The sequence below is a fragment of the Panulirus ornatus genome, chromosome 42 (genome assembly GCF_036320965.1).
Source record: "Panulirus ornatus isolate Po-2019 chromosome 42, ASM3632096v1, whole genome shotgun sequence".
Taxonomy (NCBI): domain Eukaryota; kingdom Metazoa; phylum Arthropoda; class Malacostraca; order Decapoda; family Palinuridae; genus Panulirus; species Panulirus ornatus.
The window spans coordinates 14,423,670-14,439,568 of NC_092265.1; positions in this window are offsets into that span (position 1 = coordinate 14,423,670).

Sequence of the window (15,899 nt, forward strand, 5' to 3'; positions counted from 1 at the left end):
TGCAAGTGATGACCTCTCGTCTCGAGTGGAGGCGTGTGGTGACCTTTCGTGCTGTCGAGCTTAGAGGTGGGTGTGCGTGGAGTGCATGAGAAGGGCGGATAAAACAAACGACCTGATACTCTTTGACAAGATCATCTGCTGCTGGAGGGTAGTCACAGTAACGAACAGTTTAGATCTATATAACTGGTAGCTGGATGGTGAAGCAGAAGGCTCCTCGCCCACCACACCTTCTGGCACATCAGCCAGCAGGATGTTCACTGGGAAGAAAGACTATGTGGTATGGAGAGAATCTACCAGCAGGGAAGTCTTACGAGAAAGACCGAATGGAAAATACGTTAGGATCTGATAACATCTGGATACATCTGGGGGAAAAGGATGTTAGCAGCTAACCCTGAGTGGGACCACTCACGTCTATCTGGTAACACTGGAGTGTTTGTGTTGTGTTTGGAATTGACGGCTATAATCATCGTCCTTATGATGAGTGTTATTCCAATGGTCTATAACTCTGCTGATGAATAAACATCTTCCTTTTTGCATGACGTCTCCTTTCCCCTCTAACGTCATGGTGATATTTCAGGGCATCGTGTCGCTCCGTGAAGTCGGTATCATGAATTATACTGAAGCCTTTGTTAAGTATTCTGAAACCTACATGATCTTAAAGTCTGCGTTTTCCTTTAAGAAAATGATTGGTTGATCCCCCGAATATCTTTCTCCGTAAGGTTTGTATCTGAGTGTGTCAGGTCTGATGATCTTGGCGGCGCTGTATTGTTCCTGAGGAAACTTGGTGCTCAAAAGTGTACAACGATCTTGGCGGCGCTGTGTACAACGATCTTGGCGGCGCTCAAAAGTGTACAACGATCTTGGCGGCGCTCAAAAATGTACAACGATCTTGGCGGTGCTCAAAAGTGTACAACGAATTCTAAGTGTAATATGACGGGGGCGTTGTAATGATCATGTCCTTCGTTATAGGATAATTATCTTTAGATATGAAACCTATCATTATTTATCATAAATTACTACTCAGTTGTTTATTATGTTTCTACATGTGTTTTAGGTAATGGTTCACCACATGTAGTAAGCTACTACTCAGTTGTTTATTATGTTTCTTCATGTGTTTTAGGTAATGGTTCACCACATGTAGTAAGCTACTACTCAGTTGTTTATTATGTTTCTTCATGTGTTTTAGGTAATGGTTCACCACATGTAGTAAGCTACTACTCAGTTGTTTATTATGTTTCTTCATGTGTTTTAGGTAATGGTTCACCACATGTAGTAAGCTACTACTCAGTTGTTTATTATGTTTCTTCATGTGTTTTAGGTAATGGTTCACCACATGTAGTAAGCTACTACTCAGTTGTTTATTATGTTTCTTCATGTGTTCTAGGTAATGGTTCACCACATGTAGTAAGCTACTACTCAGTTGTTTATTATGTTTCTTCATGTGTTTTAGATAATGGTTCACCACATGTAGTAAGCTACTACTCAGTTGTTTATTATGTTTCTTCATGTGTTTTAGGTAATGGTTCACCACATGTAGTAAGCTACTACTCAGTTGTTTATTATGTTTCTTCATGTGTTTTAGGTAATGGTTCACCACACATATAGTAAGGTAAGGCACCAACCCCTGGCACGTTCTCTGGCCTGACAGCGAAGACCAAGTGCAAACCTGGATATAGACAACCCTGGGGAGATTCCAACCGGGTTGCAAACTAGGTGCTGGCTAGGGTGGCACAGGAACAGGAGGAAGGATGACCAGTTGGGTAAATTGTGCGTCACCTGCCCGCACCGGCGATCGAACCTGCCCGAATAGATTAGTCGAGAGAAACTTTATCCACAACGCTACCAAGAAGCCCACCAAAGATATTTTGTAATTTATATTTTCTTTCTTTGATATGCATCACATTGCATTTGCCTGGAGTGAAATCCATTAGGCGCGCTGCAAACCCCTGTATAAGTTCCTTCTGAACCTTCTCATATGATTGAATATTCTACCTTTGTCTCGACTTGATTTCTGAATTTCGTGTTCTTTGGTTAATTTTGAAATTTTACCTTAATGGTAAAATGGCTCAGCCATGTATGTGTATGTATCTGTGTAGCTGTGATGGAAGTCATTATATATTCGGACACAGCATTACGGACTTGCTTCAAACTTGGTAGAAAATGTTGAGATTGACTAAAGAGGACAGTCTTAACACTCCTCAGCTGCGGTGCTGCCCAGATAACAAGACTTTTTAAGTCTACATAAAAATGGACCGTGTCCGGCTCAGCCCGTGCTGGCCGGGCCCACTGGACAGGCTACCAGCGAGAGCCGTGCAGGAGGTGGAGGTGTGGGGAGGAGGGTAGAGCCGTGCAGGGAATGGAGGTGTGGGGAGGATAGGGCCGTGCAGGAGGTGGAGGTGTGGGGAGGGTAGGAGAGGGGTCGGGTCGGGGAGAGCCGTGCAGGGGGGAGGTGGTGGTGTGGTCAGATCATGAAGGAAGCATCTGGGTGGACAATGGTCAGGCCATTAAAGCGGCCACAGGGATTGACAATTCGAAGCCCGTAATGATCGAAGGCTCGAAGCCCAGAATGATCGATGCTTCGAATCCCAAACTGATCGAAGCTTCGAGGCTTGGGTTCAAAGCTGGCCGAAATGAGGCTGCTAGTTTTCGTAACGGTGACGTGCTGTGTAGAGGTGTGTGGTGACCTGTGGGGTGGAGGAGTGCGGTGATGTGACCCGTCGTGATGTTATGGAGGTATCTGGTAACTAGGGTTGTTTGGTGTGTTGCTTAGTGTGTTGTTATGATGGTGCCACGGCCAATGAGAAGTGAGGGGTTGCAGGGGGGTACATTGTACCCTTATCTCATCTTGCTTATACCTTTTTTTCGTCCGGAAAGCTCATGGCACAGAACCGTAGAGGGATTAAAAACAGGATGACTCATGGAAAGGGGAAGGGGATCCCGAAAAGAAACTTTGTACCTCCTGATAAGTTTCATCTCAGAGCTCCTGATGGAGGAAGTAGGACGGTAAAATTACCGTGTCGTACATCCACTTGCTTTGGAAGTTGAAATGATGTTGTTGCGATGGTTTTAGATCTGATTTGCCCGGTTTTGATCTTCGTGTCTTTCGCAAATCATTGTTCTTTGAGACATCCCCCGTTGTCCAACGGTGATGGGTGACTCCTTTATAGGAACCGGGGTTTCGGTGTGGGAAGACATCACAAGAAAAGGAGTGATTTGCGAGAGAAATGATGATCAGAATCGTTCAAAAGACATCCAACACTACTGGATTATTTTGTTTTTACAACCACAACCGAATCTAACCTAATCAAACCTAACAAACCTAACTGACTTAACCTAAGCTAACCAGGGCCTGCATGTCCGATCCTGTAATAACACCAGCTTGTCATGACTCGTGTATTGTGGTGTATAAGGTGTGTGGTGACCCATCATTTGCGTGGGGGTATGTGGTGACTTCATGTCGTGTTATGTGGTGTACTATGTGTGGATATATGGTGACCTCGTATGACATGGTGTATATAGTGACCCCGTGTTGTGTGGAGGTGGGTAATGACCTCTTGCGTGGAGGTGTGTGATGACCTCTTGTTGTTTGGAGGTGTGTGTTGACCTCTTGTGTTGTTTGGAGGTGTGTGTTGACCTCTTGTGTTGTTTGGAGGTGTGTGATGACCTCTTGTGTTGTGTGGACGTGTGTGATGACTTCTTGTGTTGTAAAGTGTATGTATTGGGTGTTGGAGGTGTGAAGTGACCTGTCGTGCTGTGTTATGTGGTGACCTTGTTGAGTGGAGGTCTGTGGTGATTTCTCGTGTTTTGCGTGGTATGTGGTGACCTCGTGTTCTTTGGAGTTGAGTGGTGACCTGTGGTATATGTGGTGGCGTCTCGTGTTGAAAAAGAATGTTCTATGACCTCTCATACTGGGTGGAGGTGTGTGATGACCTTTGTTACTGTGTGGTATATGTGATGACCTCTCGTATTGTGTGGTGTATGTGGTAACCTCTCGTATTGTATGGTGTATGTGGTGACCTCTCGTATTGTGTGGTGTATGTGGTGACTCCTTCGTATTGTGTGGTGTATGTGATGACCTCTCATGCTGAATGGCGATGAGTGGTTGTCTCCCGAAAGGAGCACAACTTACCCTACATCCACATGGAGTGTAGCTTCGAAGCTGCAAGAACCCCATAAAAGGGATTGTGGGGTTGGAGATGATAAGAATAATGATAATGATGTCAGTAATGATTTTTCCGCGTAGCGAGACAGCACCAGGAACAGACGAACAGCATCATTCGCTCACATCCATTCTCGAGCTGTCACGTACAATACACCGAAACCAGAGCTCCCTATCCACAGCCAAGCTCCTCGAACCATTCCGTGGTTCCCCCTGACCACTTCACATGGCGTGGTTCATCTATTGACAGCACGTTACCACCTGTATACCACATCGCCCTAATTCGCTCTATCCCATGCACGCCTCACACCCTCTTTAATGTTTAGACCTCGATCACTAAAAGCCTCTTTTACTCCAGCCATTCACCTCATCCTCCTCGGTTCTCACGTCTCGTTCCTTCCACTCCTGGCATGTATACACGCATAGCCATCCGTTCATCACATATCCTACCACTATGTCCAAACCATTGCAGCACTCCTCTCGTACATACTCATTTCCACACCTCTCCTTCAAGAGTTTAATACCTAACACATTCACCCTTTGCCGCACCTTTGCCTCCCCTGCCTAACATCCACACAACACGGTCGAGACTGCTATATACCAAACATACCCATCTTTGTCCTCGCAGGAATGACCCCCCTTTTGCCACACACTCCTCAACGTGCTCAGGATCTGTGCCACCTCATCCATCCTGCAGTTTACTTCAGCTCCCATGTTTCCAGTCGCTGTCATATCCACTCCCAGGTTTTCTAAAACACTTCATTTACTTCAGGTTCACTCCATTCAAATTCACACTCCAACTGACCTGTCTCTTTCCCTTGCTAAACTTAATAACTTGTTCACATCAACTCTTAACTTTCTCCCTTCACAAAGTCTCCCAGACTAATAAACCAACTTCTGCAGTTTCTCACTCGACCCTGCCACCAGAGCCGTGTCATTAGCAAACAGAAAGTGACATACCTCCAAGCCCCTTCCCTCCCCCCACAACAGACTGTAGACTTGCCCCCCCCCCTCAAAGAGCCTCATAAACCACCTACCCTATCCATAAACAGACTGAACAGCCATACAGACATCATACACCTCCGCAGCAGACCTACCTTCCCTAAAACCACTCACCCTCCTTTCTTCTCACTAGCACACAAACCTCACTCTCTTGTCTTTTAAGCTTCAATACCTGTTTACACGAATGATATGGGGAGAGAGAGAGAGAGATTACTACTAATCCTTGTGTGTGTACGTATGTGTATATGTATCAAGGAATGTGGGAATGAATTCGTGTTTGTGCCTGGCAGTATTGTGAGGGGTGTCTGTGTAATTACCTACTTGTACTGTACGGAGAGGGAGATTTACACTCTTGGGGTCTCGTCTCCAACATTCTTTATCGTACGTACGTGTGTGTGTGTGTGTGTGTGTGTGTGTGTGTGTGTGTGTGTCCTCCCTCCCTCCAGCAGCACCCTCGTATAACCCTACAACTTAATCCTCTTAACCCAAGCGTCTTTCAGCTTACTCGGTCTACCTGTGATAAAACTGAATATACAAGGATTTGCTGTAGGAGGGCCAGGCTGGCGGCTCCCAGGGGTCACATATTTAGTTGGGGATGTACTAGGTGATGGGTCATGTATGAATGATGAAGTTTTGGATGGGTTGGGTCATGGGTTATGTATGAATGATGAAGTTTTGGATGGGTTGGGTCATGGGTCATGTATGAATGATGAAGTTTTGGATGGGTTGGGTCATGGGTTATGTATGAATGATGAAGTTTTGGATGGGTTGGGTCATGGGTCATGTATGAATGATGAAGTTTTGGATGGGTTGGGTAATGGGTTATGTATGAATGATGAAGCTTTGGATGGGTTGGGTCATGGGTCATGTATGAATGATGAAGTTTTGGATGGGTTGGGTCGTGGGTCATGTATGAATGATGAAGTTTTGGATGTGTTGGTTATTGTATGGGAGTGTGATTGTAGATGTGTCGGGTCGTGGGTATTGTATAATGATTGTGCCTTGAGCGAATGATAAATGAGGCAGATAACATACTGAGGTTTCTCTCTATAATGATGACTTGAATTATGAACATAATGTATAGAAAATAATCCTCCAATGTGGTTATGTATGATTTAGGGTTTTCTTATACTCTGTGACAACATACAGTGCCCCTGCATAGTATAGGTTTCATACGATATATATATCCATCATGTGCATTTCTTACAGCCGAATGTCAAGTATGTTTTTGCATGTCGAAAAGTCTATATCATTAGCCCCTGAGATAATTATTACACGTTTCTGTGAACTTGGGTATGAGTCTACAGACCAGCCTGAGCAGCCAGGTCACCCGGGGGTGGCGGACGTGAGTGAGGAAGGCTGTGGAGGGCTCTGGCCCTCAGCCAGACTGTAATAATTTTCCCCCATCCCCACTCTTCATCTTGTCTCAGAGACCAGGGGAAATGAAACTGAGGCCAACGTCATGGAGGACCATCCATTAACGTCTCATATATATATATTTTTTTTCTACTTTTGTTCCCTTCTGTATTGCTCTGGTGTTCTTCTGTTCACTTGTGATGGCCTTCCAAACCATCCGCGAGAGGTGAGTTCCGTGGACCGTGCGTGCATCCACACAGAACCATCTCAGTCGGAGGCCAGCAACAGACCAGCCAGGCCAGTCCAGGCGGTTCAGAATTCTGTATTTCGAGACAGTTGAAGCTACATCACTAGTCGGAATAATTCAGAAAGGTTCAATCCCGCTGTGAATTAGCGTAAGAGGTTCCGTTAGTTTCAGTCGTACGTATTTTGATTTTCCAGGGTGGATCCAGGCAAGACCCCGAGCAGTGAGGAGGAGGGAGGGAGCAGGTTGGCGCCAGCTCCGAACTAGTGCAAGTGGAGGACAACGGCCGTCATCATTTGGGTTAGTGCTTCACTTACCCTTTTTTTTTTTCCGTTTTCTTCTCGTGCCAACCATATCTACTCGTATTTTGGATGATTCATCAGCTCATCACTGACGTATGAGACGGTTGTGTGTCGTGGAGGATAAGGAATATTGATGGGATCTTCTGCTATAAACAACCTAGAGCTGTGGTTTGTTTTGGTCTGCCAGGTGACCCGTGTGAGGGACGAGTGGAGCCAGGATGTGTGTGTGTGTCGTGCTCTCAGACTCTTTAAACTTATTTTAGGTGGAAAGTTAAGGACAGCGTCGGTGCTGGTGCGACTTTCTGAAATATTCTCGTGTGGGGGTATAGCTCCGTCAGTGTGCCAGTGTACGATAAGAATTGCAAGTTTATGGTCATTTTGCTCGGTGTTAAGTGGTGGTTCCTCGCTGCACTGACTCTTTTTGCTATCCTGGCGGCTCAAATGTTTGCTTCATTATACACAAGAAGGTTGAGGCGAGTTTTAGTAATAATCTTTTTTTTACAATCATTATTTTGTAAAACGTCATATATGTAAATATTTCATATGCCGTTTACAGAATATTTCTATGTATGATTGGTTATCATACATCACCTCCACTAAACTACTGCTTACGTCACCAAGGATCGTTCAGTCATGTTGTTCTTCCCTCATTCTTGTCGTCCTTGAGGCACGTCATCTTTCTCGATTCAAAATCCTCTCTAGTTCCACGATTTTCGTTTTTTTCTTCTTCTGAACGAGCGATAATCATTTGTATCTAGCGTCAGGCCTAGGGTGGCCCCGGTCCTGTCAGCCCGTCCCTGATGACGTAACTAACGAACGAATCGTCAGTACGTCTGGCATCGCTGCTGCTGCTGCTGCTCAGGCCACGACTCTTGTCTGGGTAAACACCATACAACTACAACATACGTCTTGTTCCCATGACTTAACTGTGTACACCTGCTGGTTGAAATATATAGTACCTGTTATAATTAGTTACATATCATGTGTACTCTAGTGTAATGTTGCCTGAGATGCTGTAGAGAGTACATTTTAGTATTACAGACTACAAATCTAAATTCTTTTAGATTGTGATTCATCGTCTGTGTTTGTATGACACAGAGGATAGATACTGACTCCATCATGTGGCCCAGACTTCACCTATTCGACAAAATACCATTGTTGGTTTTTCAAAGACATCTGTGGCGTCATGCCAGATCGGAAACCTATGCAGTATATGACCAATGCAGCCCATGACGGAGGTCAGGGAATCTCCCCCTCTACTATGCTACAAGATGAGGGCCTACCCCATCCCTGGCCAATAAAAAACGACTTTATTATCAACATAACATTGTACCGACCAATCACCGGGGGGAGAGTTTTCAGACGATTAAGTAAGGGTCAACCAATCATGAGCAAGTATGTGTCCCTCATAGAAATTGGTGTGGTTTTCTGACGTACACACACACACGACGTTCCTGACCTCGCTCTGGCCTGTGCTCTGGACTTCGCATGACCGATGTTGCTGACTCGCATGACTCTGCATGGCTGACTCATATTGACCTACATTACTAACCTCTCATAAGATGCGTTGCTGACCTTCTTTGCATGATCTATATTGCTGACTCATATGACCTACATCGCCACCCTCGCCTGATCTTCATCACTGACCTCGTATGACCTGCGCTGCTGTTGACTCGCATGACCCATGTTCCTGACGCTGCATGACGATCGTACGAGAAGAACGACTCGAACCTGAGCCACAAGTCCATCAGCCCAGCTAACACGTATTTTGACCCCAGGTTACCAACGTGCTGACCCCTGACTCCATACCTGATAACGCTAGACTATACACCTGCTGATCCTTGACTGCACACCTGATGACCCCAGATTGTACACCTGTTGACCCCAGATCACACACCTGCTTATCCCAGAAGACACATTTGCTGACCCCAGATCACACACCTACTTACCCCAGATGACACATTTGCTAATCCTAGATAACACATCTGCTGACTTCAGACTATACACTTGTGACCCCAGATCTCACATCTGACCCCACACCACACACCTGCTGACCCCAGTCTATACGTTTGGTGACCCAAGATCACACATAAGCTGACCCCAGATCATATATATACTGATCCCATACCACACACCTGCTGAGCCCGTATCACATATCTGCTGATCCCATACTATACACCTGCTGACCCTAGATCACACATCTGCTGATCTCAGACCGCACCCACTACTGATGGCAGACTATACACCTGCTAACTCCAGACCACATACCTGCTAACCTGAGACTGTACACGTGCTTAACCCAGACTACACACCTGCTGATCTTAGACTATACACCTGCTGATCCTAGACTGCACACCTGCTGAATCCAGACCACACACCTGGTGACTCCAATCCCCACATCTGCTGGTCCAGACCATCATACCAGACCACAGGTCACTCCCTAGCTGACCCAACAACTCACGTCTGAACCCCAAACCATATCAGTTGACCCTCGATCTCCCGCCTGACTCCAGGGGAAAGAAAATGAATAGAATTAAGCTCGTGTGATGACTGGAGGCAGTTGGCTGCTGGGAGAGTGCGCCTCGTAAGCATGAACAGACATCAACACATCTGGGATGATGCTGGCATAGATGTCTGGTACTAGGGGTTAATAGTATGCGATGCCAGAGTGTTGAGGGTTGGCTCTCTTGGTGCTTGTGAATCCCATTCCCTGTACTTAGGATTGACCGAAATGATAAAGGATCATAAACACATCACATCCAGTCTCACGTATCAGGGTCACCTTCACAGAGGTATGAGTGAAGCTACTGGGAAGAGCGCGACCGAAGGGTCGGGGAACACCTGCTGGGGGGAACCAGGGTGAGGTAGGACATGTCCTGCGTGGCTCTCCTGCCACGCCTGCCACTAACTCACTACCTTACGAAGAAGCCCCACTGAAAAAAAAATATTAGTCTTCCTCTGGCCATCTTTAAACTTTGTGATGAATGTCCTGTACTTTCCCATGGATCTCTTCTGGTCCCTCCTGAGCAAGGCTGTTGGTCCTTGCCTGCACCACATCTACGATGTCTTCATCAGCGTCCTTGACTATCGCATGTGTCTTATGTGTTCAGTCGTCCAGCCCAGCCCTCGGGGAACACTGGTTTTCACCCCTATCTCTTCCTGCCACAGAACGTATCCAAGTGTCTCGTTAAAGTACTCCCGACACGAGTTAGGGTTTGGTATGTCGTCCATCTCGTCAGCCAGCATCACAAACCTGATGACTGTTTCTGATGCAGTCATCTTTTTTTTTTTCCACTTGTGTTTTGCCTCGTTCCAGTCCACATGAGTATTACCATTTCCATCTGTTGGTCTCTCCACTGTCAAGAGTTTAGAATCTGAATTACCTGTTCTGTTGGTAACGTCCTCAGTCTTCTGTTGGTAGTGTAGTACTCGTGCAATTGCTTAGCCCGAGGTACTCTCACACACATTTCGTTTTTTATTGTTTTTAGCTGAGAGGTTAAGGCCAACTGAATGCCTTTATCAAGGCCATCTTTTTAACTCTCTCTCTCTCTCTCTCTCTCTCTCTCTCTCTCTCTCTCTCTCTCTCTCTCTCTCTCTCTCTCTCTCTACCCCTTCCTAAGCCAGGTACCTATCTTATCGACCAACCACTAGAGAGGGATGAACGGCTGGGTTGACTGCTGCAGTAGGATTCGAACCTGTGCACTCGACTCCTGGCAGCCCACGAATGCGACACGGTCAGCGATGTTTAACCACCACACCACGGAGGCCCGTAATTGCCTACACTTACGACACATCACGGAAAAAGCGAAGAATATATTGACCTACGTCTGTCATTAGTTGGTTTTTTAGTGAAGCTACGTCTACATTGGCGACACGTTGAACGCAAGACATCCCGGGAAAGTTTTTCTTTGCTGAGATAACTTTTGAGCGATGAGCAGACATGTGTGGAGCATCAGACGAGAAGTGAGGAGGGGATATGTGATCGGTGTACTATGGAGGTAGTGAGGCTAGCATGGTAGTAGTATTTTGATGAGGACGAGATGAAGACCAGCACTCATGACACGGCGGGTGAAAGATGGTTCTGGGCATCACTTAACCACCCCCAACTGTGGTGGGAGTGTGACATTAGGACGGAGTGAACTACATCATCGCCCAACGAAAAGTCAAGCCACGTCGCGCGTTCAGAAATGTTGCGCAATACGGTGTACAAATATTAGCTGGGCGGGTGAACCATATCTGATTGTAAATTGTTTACTGAGTCTATGTAAAACAGGTGGAAACGTCCTGATTTATGATGACAACTGCGTAAGTGCATTGAATGTAAACGAATCTCAACGTCTCTGTATATACTAAGAACAATCAACAACAAACTGTGCTGTACCGTCATTTGTACACCTCTAAAATTATCACGATCAGATCAAACGTAAACACCAGGGAAGTTATAACTGCAGTTGACATTAACCATCTTTGTATGGACTGCAACACACCATCAGGTGATCAGGTAGGGAGAGGCTTCGTGAAGAGACTTCGTGAAGAGATTTCGTCAGGAAACTTCTTCGTTAAACCAGCAGGTTAGTACGGACGGGAATAGCATTTTCAAAGAAGCCAAGATGAATCGGGCAACTGAATGCCCTAATCATGGTGATCCCATTTATGATATATATCCCTAGGGATACGGAAGAAAGATTACTGCCCACGAGTCTCCTGGTGTCGTAGATGGCGAGTGAGAGACGCGTGAGCTAGGGGCTGGAAATCTTCGCTCCACTGTCTTGCTTTCTATTGCTTTCCACGAAGAAGAGCTGAGGAAAGAGCCACATGAAGATTCCCGCCCCCCCCCCAAGGTTCAGTCGTCTGTTGTGGACACTACCACACTCACGAGGGGAATAGCAAACAAGTATGAAAGAAAATATATATACTTGTATCGAATGGTCGTTTTCCTATTAGGGGCTATCATAGCCGAGCGGATAACGTTCCCATCTACCACAGAAAGGTCCTGGGTTCGAGTCTTTTGCTGTTGGAGGGCATTGTGTGTTCTTTGCGCGTTCATATGTACTATATTCGTGTTCGTATACCTACGCGTTTGTACTATAAGGTTCTGTAAAATGCCAACTGCTGGTGATGTGAGCCTGATGGAATTTGACAGGCGTAGACCCCGTTTGCTCATGGATGTGAGACGTAGGGTATTCGATTACTTGTAATCGAATAGTCATTTCCCTATTAGGGGCGATCATAGCCGAGTGGTTAGCGTACCCAACTACCACGCATAGGTTCCGGGTTCGAGTCTTGGCTGTTGGTCAGGTACCCATTCATCGACCAGTCCATACGAAAGGATGAGCAACTGGGTTGCCTGTGGATTGACTGCCCCCTTTTCAGCATTCGAACCCGGGTGGGCTCATGCCTGGTGGGCTCATGGCTGATTCACAGCCAGCGATGCTCACCACCGACAGTGAGTGACCTGCGAGGTCGGTAAGGTCCAGGCGTCATCAGGTTAGAAATAGACACAAGACTTGAAATTAAGACTAGCACACTCTTGATCCCAGATTACAGAAAACTGAGCTGAGACACTGAGACAGGGATAAGCATCTGTTGTTGTTGTTGAATAAATCCTGATATTTATAGACCAGAAGAGATGTGGAGTAATTCAACGAAAGAATTAATTCTTACTGAAGATCAAAACATTCAAAAAAAAAAAGGTTGGAATGCGTCTGTATGGATTCAAAAGCAAACCATCCTGGATGACTGACGGAAGTGGGAGTCATTCGTCGTAAGAAATATCGAATTATGTAACGACAACCAGTAGCAGAGTGAGAAGAAGTCATAACAAAATTGTAAATGCGAACTCGGGAAAAAAAAGAATTCAGTTTTGCTAAATGTTGGAAATAATTTCAAAGATTTCTTCAAGACAAGATAATGAATATTCATTGAAAAAAATACACTGGGACAACAAACACACGAACACGCTCTCTTCTTCCCCACACCCGATCGCTTCCCCCTGTCAGCGAGGCAGCGGCAGGAAACAGACGAAGAATGGCCACATCCGCTCCCATCCATACACGAGCTGTCATGTGTAATGCACCGAAACCAAAGCTCCCCATCCCCATCCAGGCCCCACAGACCTTTCCATGGTTTATACCCTTCGTGTTATTTACATCCTTCAGATGTTATTTATTTAATTTCTTTAAAAGGCATTCGATAAAGCACCACACAAGAGACTACTATGTTCATCATTATCACATGACTTAGGAGCTGAACTTTGTGCATAAATTAATTACTGTCTCCCCGACGGAATGTAACATGTAGTTTTAACTGGCGAAGCCCCGGGTAGGTAGCAGGGGGTCGGTCGGGAGGTAAAGGGGAAGGGAGGAAGAGGAGGGAAGATGGGAGGTGACGAGGACAATGAGGAGGTAAGGGATGTGTGGAGACGATGGATGACTGTGATAGAAGGAGGAGTCAAGATAAGTGAAGAGGAAGAGGAAATTTGATGATGGTGGGAGGTGTGGCACAGGGAGGGATGGACGGAGGGAAGGAGGGAGAGACAAGTGCTCCAGATGAGAGCAACAAATTAGGCACCTGTTGCCCTCCTGGACTGGCTGGGCCAGACTCCCAGGTGGTCTGGCTGAGTTGGGGGTGGGGCTAGGAGGAGGGAGGAGGAGGAAGAAGAGCAAGTGTGAGGAGAGAGAGTGCACGTGGGTAGCAGTCGGTGAGAGGCTGGGAGAGAGGAAGAGAGGAGGGGAGCGTGGAGAATGGCTTGTGTGGAGGAGGAGGAGGAGGGACACATGCTGGAGAGAGGAAGCCGCGGAGAGGAAGGGAGGGAGGGAGTTTGAAGTGAGGAGGTTCTGGAAAGAGAGGGCTGTGGAGGGAATAAGAAAAGAGGGATTCGTGGAGGAAGGGATGCAAGTGGGAGGGAACCATGGAGAACAGAGACTTGGAAGGAGGAAGTTGTGGAGGGACAGATACGTGGATGGAGGGAGCTCTGGAAGGATAAGACTATGAAAGGAGGGGACACATGGAGCAAGGGATCATGTGGAGGGAACCGGGGAAGTGGAAGACATGATAGAGGGGAATAATGGAGGGAAAGAGAGGCAGAGAGAGAGGAAGACGAGGAGGAAGGGAACTGAGGGAGACAATGAAGGAGGGAGACGAGAGGGAAGGACACCTTGAAGGAAGATTGCTACAGGAGGAGGGAGCAGTGAAGAGAGGAGTGGTTTTTACGATTACCCGGTTCAGAAAAGTATATTCATACGAGTCATTTGATCTATATCCCTCTTGGTCTGCCAGTGTACTTCACTGTTTACAGTGATTGTCGGAAGTGTGGGGTAACTGGTGGTCGGAACCCCACACATTATTGGGTCTCGATATATTATATTATTCGAATTATGATCATTAAGATTAATCATCTAAGTGACCCCTCCACCCCCCAGTTGACTCTCTTGCCCAGGCCAGGGCCCCAGCAACCTTGTGCACAACACCAGGACTCTTACAGTCGTCCATAATCATGGCTTTCCAGTTTTTAACAATTTGTTTTCTTTTTACATTGGATAGAGTCAGATCATGTTCATCCTCGCGTTTTGAAGGTTTCTATACGACATCAAAAGATATCTTTTTTATGTCTTTGTGTCATATCAATATACAGCATTTAACTTGCCTACTTTAACTACACCTCGGCTGTTATGTAGCTGCGTGCAAACAGGTTACAATGACTAGTTTTTATCCAGGTGCTGTTCATGGTCCGAGGAAGTGTTTTTCCCTCCTTATCTATCCATGTGTCTGAAACTGCCATAATATTTGGATTTTTTCGTACTTATATTTTTTTGTGAGAACGTACGACGTCACTTCGTTCTGTTTGAACATGATGCTTCTGGCGTGAGAAACCATGAAACTAACTAATTTTACTTTACAGTATTTATGGGTTTGGGAAATAGTTTGTCTGAGCTCACGTTATACATAAGTTTAAACTTCTACTGGCACTGGCGTCTGCCTCCGTGAACTGGACCCTCCTCTCTGTCTTATCATCTGAGCTGGCACAGTGGGCTGGGTAATCCTGTCTACCTAGACAGGTCGTCTGACCTGGGTCACCTCGTCTCATTCTCTACCTAACGGCGTCTTCCCCCACACCCCCCCACATACCTGGGCCCTCAGCATCTCCCTTTTTTTCTTACTAAGCTGACCTGTTGTTAGCGTCAGCTTAGTGTTCTCATATTGAACTCTTAACAAGACAAGCTTTTCTGACACTGTTCGGATGAAGGGTGTTCGTACCACAGAAGCGTCCAGACCTCTCTCTCTCTCTCTCTCTCTCTCTCTCTCTCTCTCTCTCTCTCTCTCTCTCTCTCTCTCTCTCTCTCTCTCTCTCTCTCTCTCTCTGTATGTATATGATACTCCTCCTCCTCCTCCCAGCATACAGACTCAGTCTACCGTTTAACCCCCAGAGTAACTGAGGGTTAAGAAATGACCACGTACCTCAGGCAGTGATGTAACTATCATGCTATAAGTCTCGGTGCACTTGATAATAAGAGCCTTATACCTTGCTTGTCAGTGACTCGGTCCTGCCTCTGAGTACATTGACTTGATAATGAGAGCCTTATACCTTGCTTGTCAGTGACTCGGTCCTGCCTCTGAGTACATTGACTTGATAATGAGAGTCTTATACCTTGCTTGTCAGTGACTCGGTCCTGCCTCTGAGTACATTGTTCGTCCCCCATCTGTACACCGGACGTCGACTCCTCGGATCTTCTCATGACGTTGTCATTAAACTTGATGGCATGTCCTTGATAATGGTTTGAGGATAACTCAGGCCTTTACCAACTAATGCTCTTGACATAGGACTTCTACTTCGCGT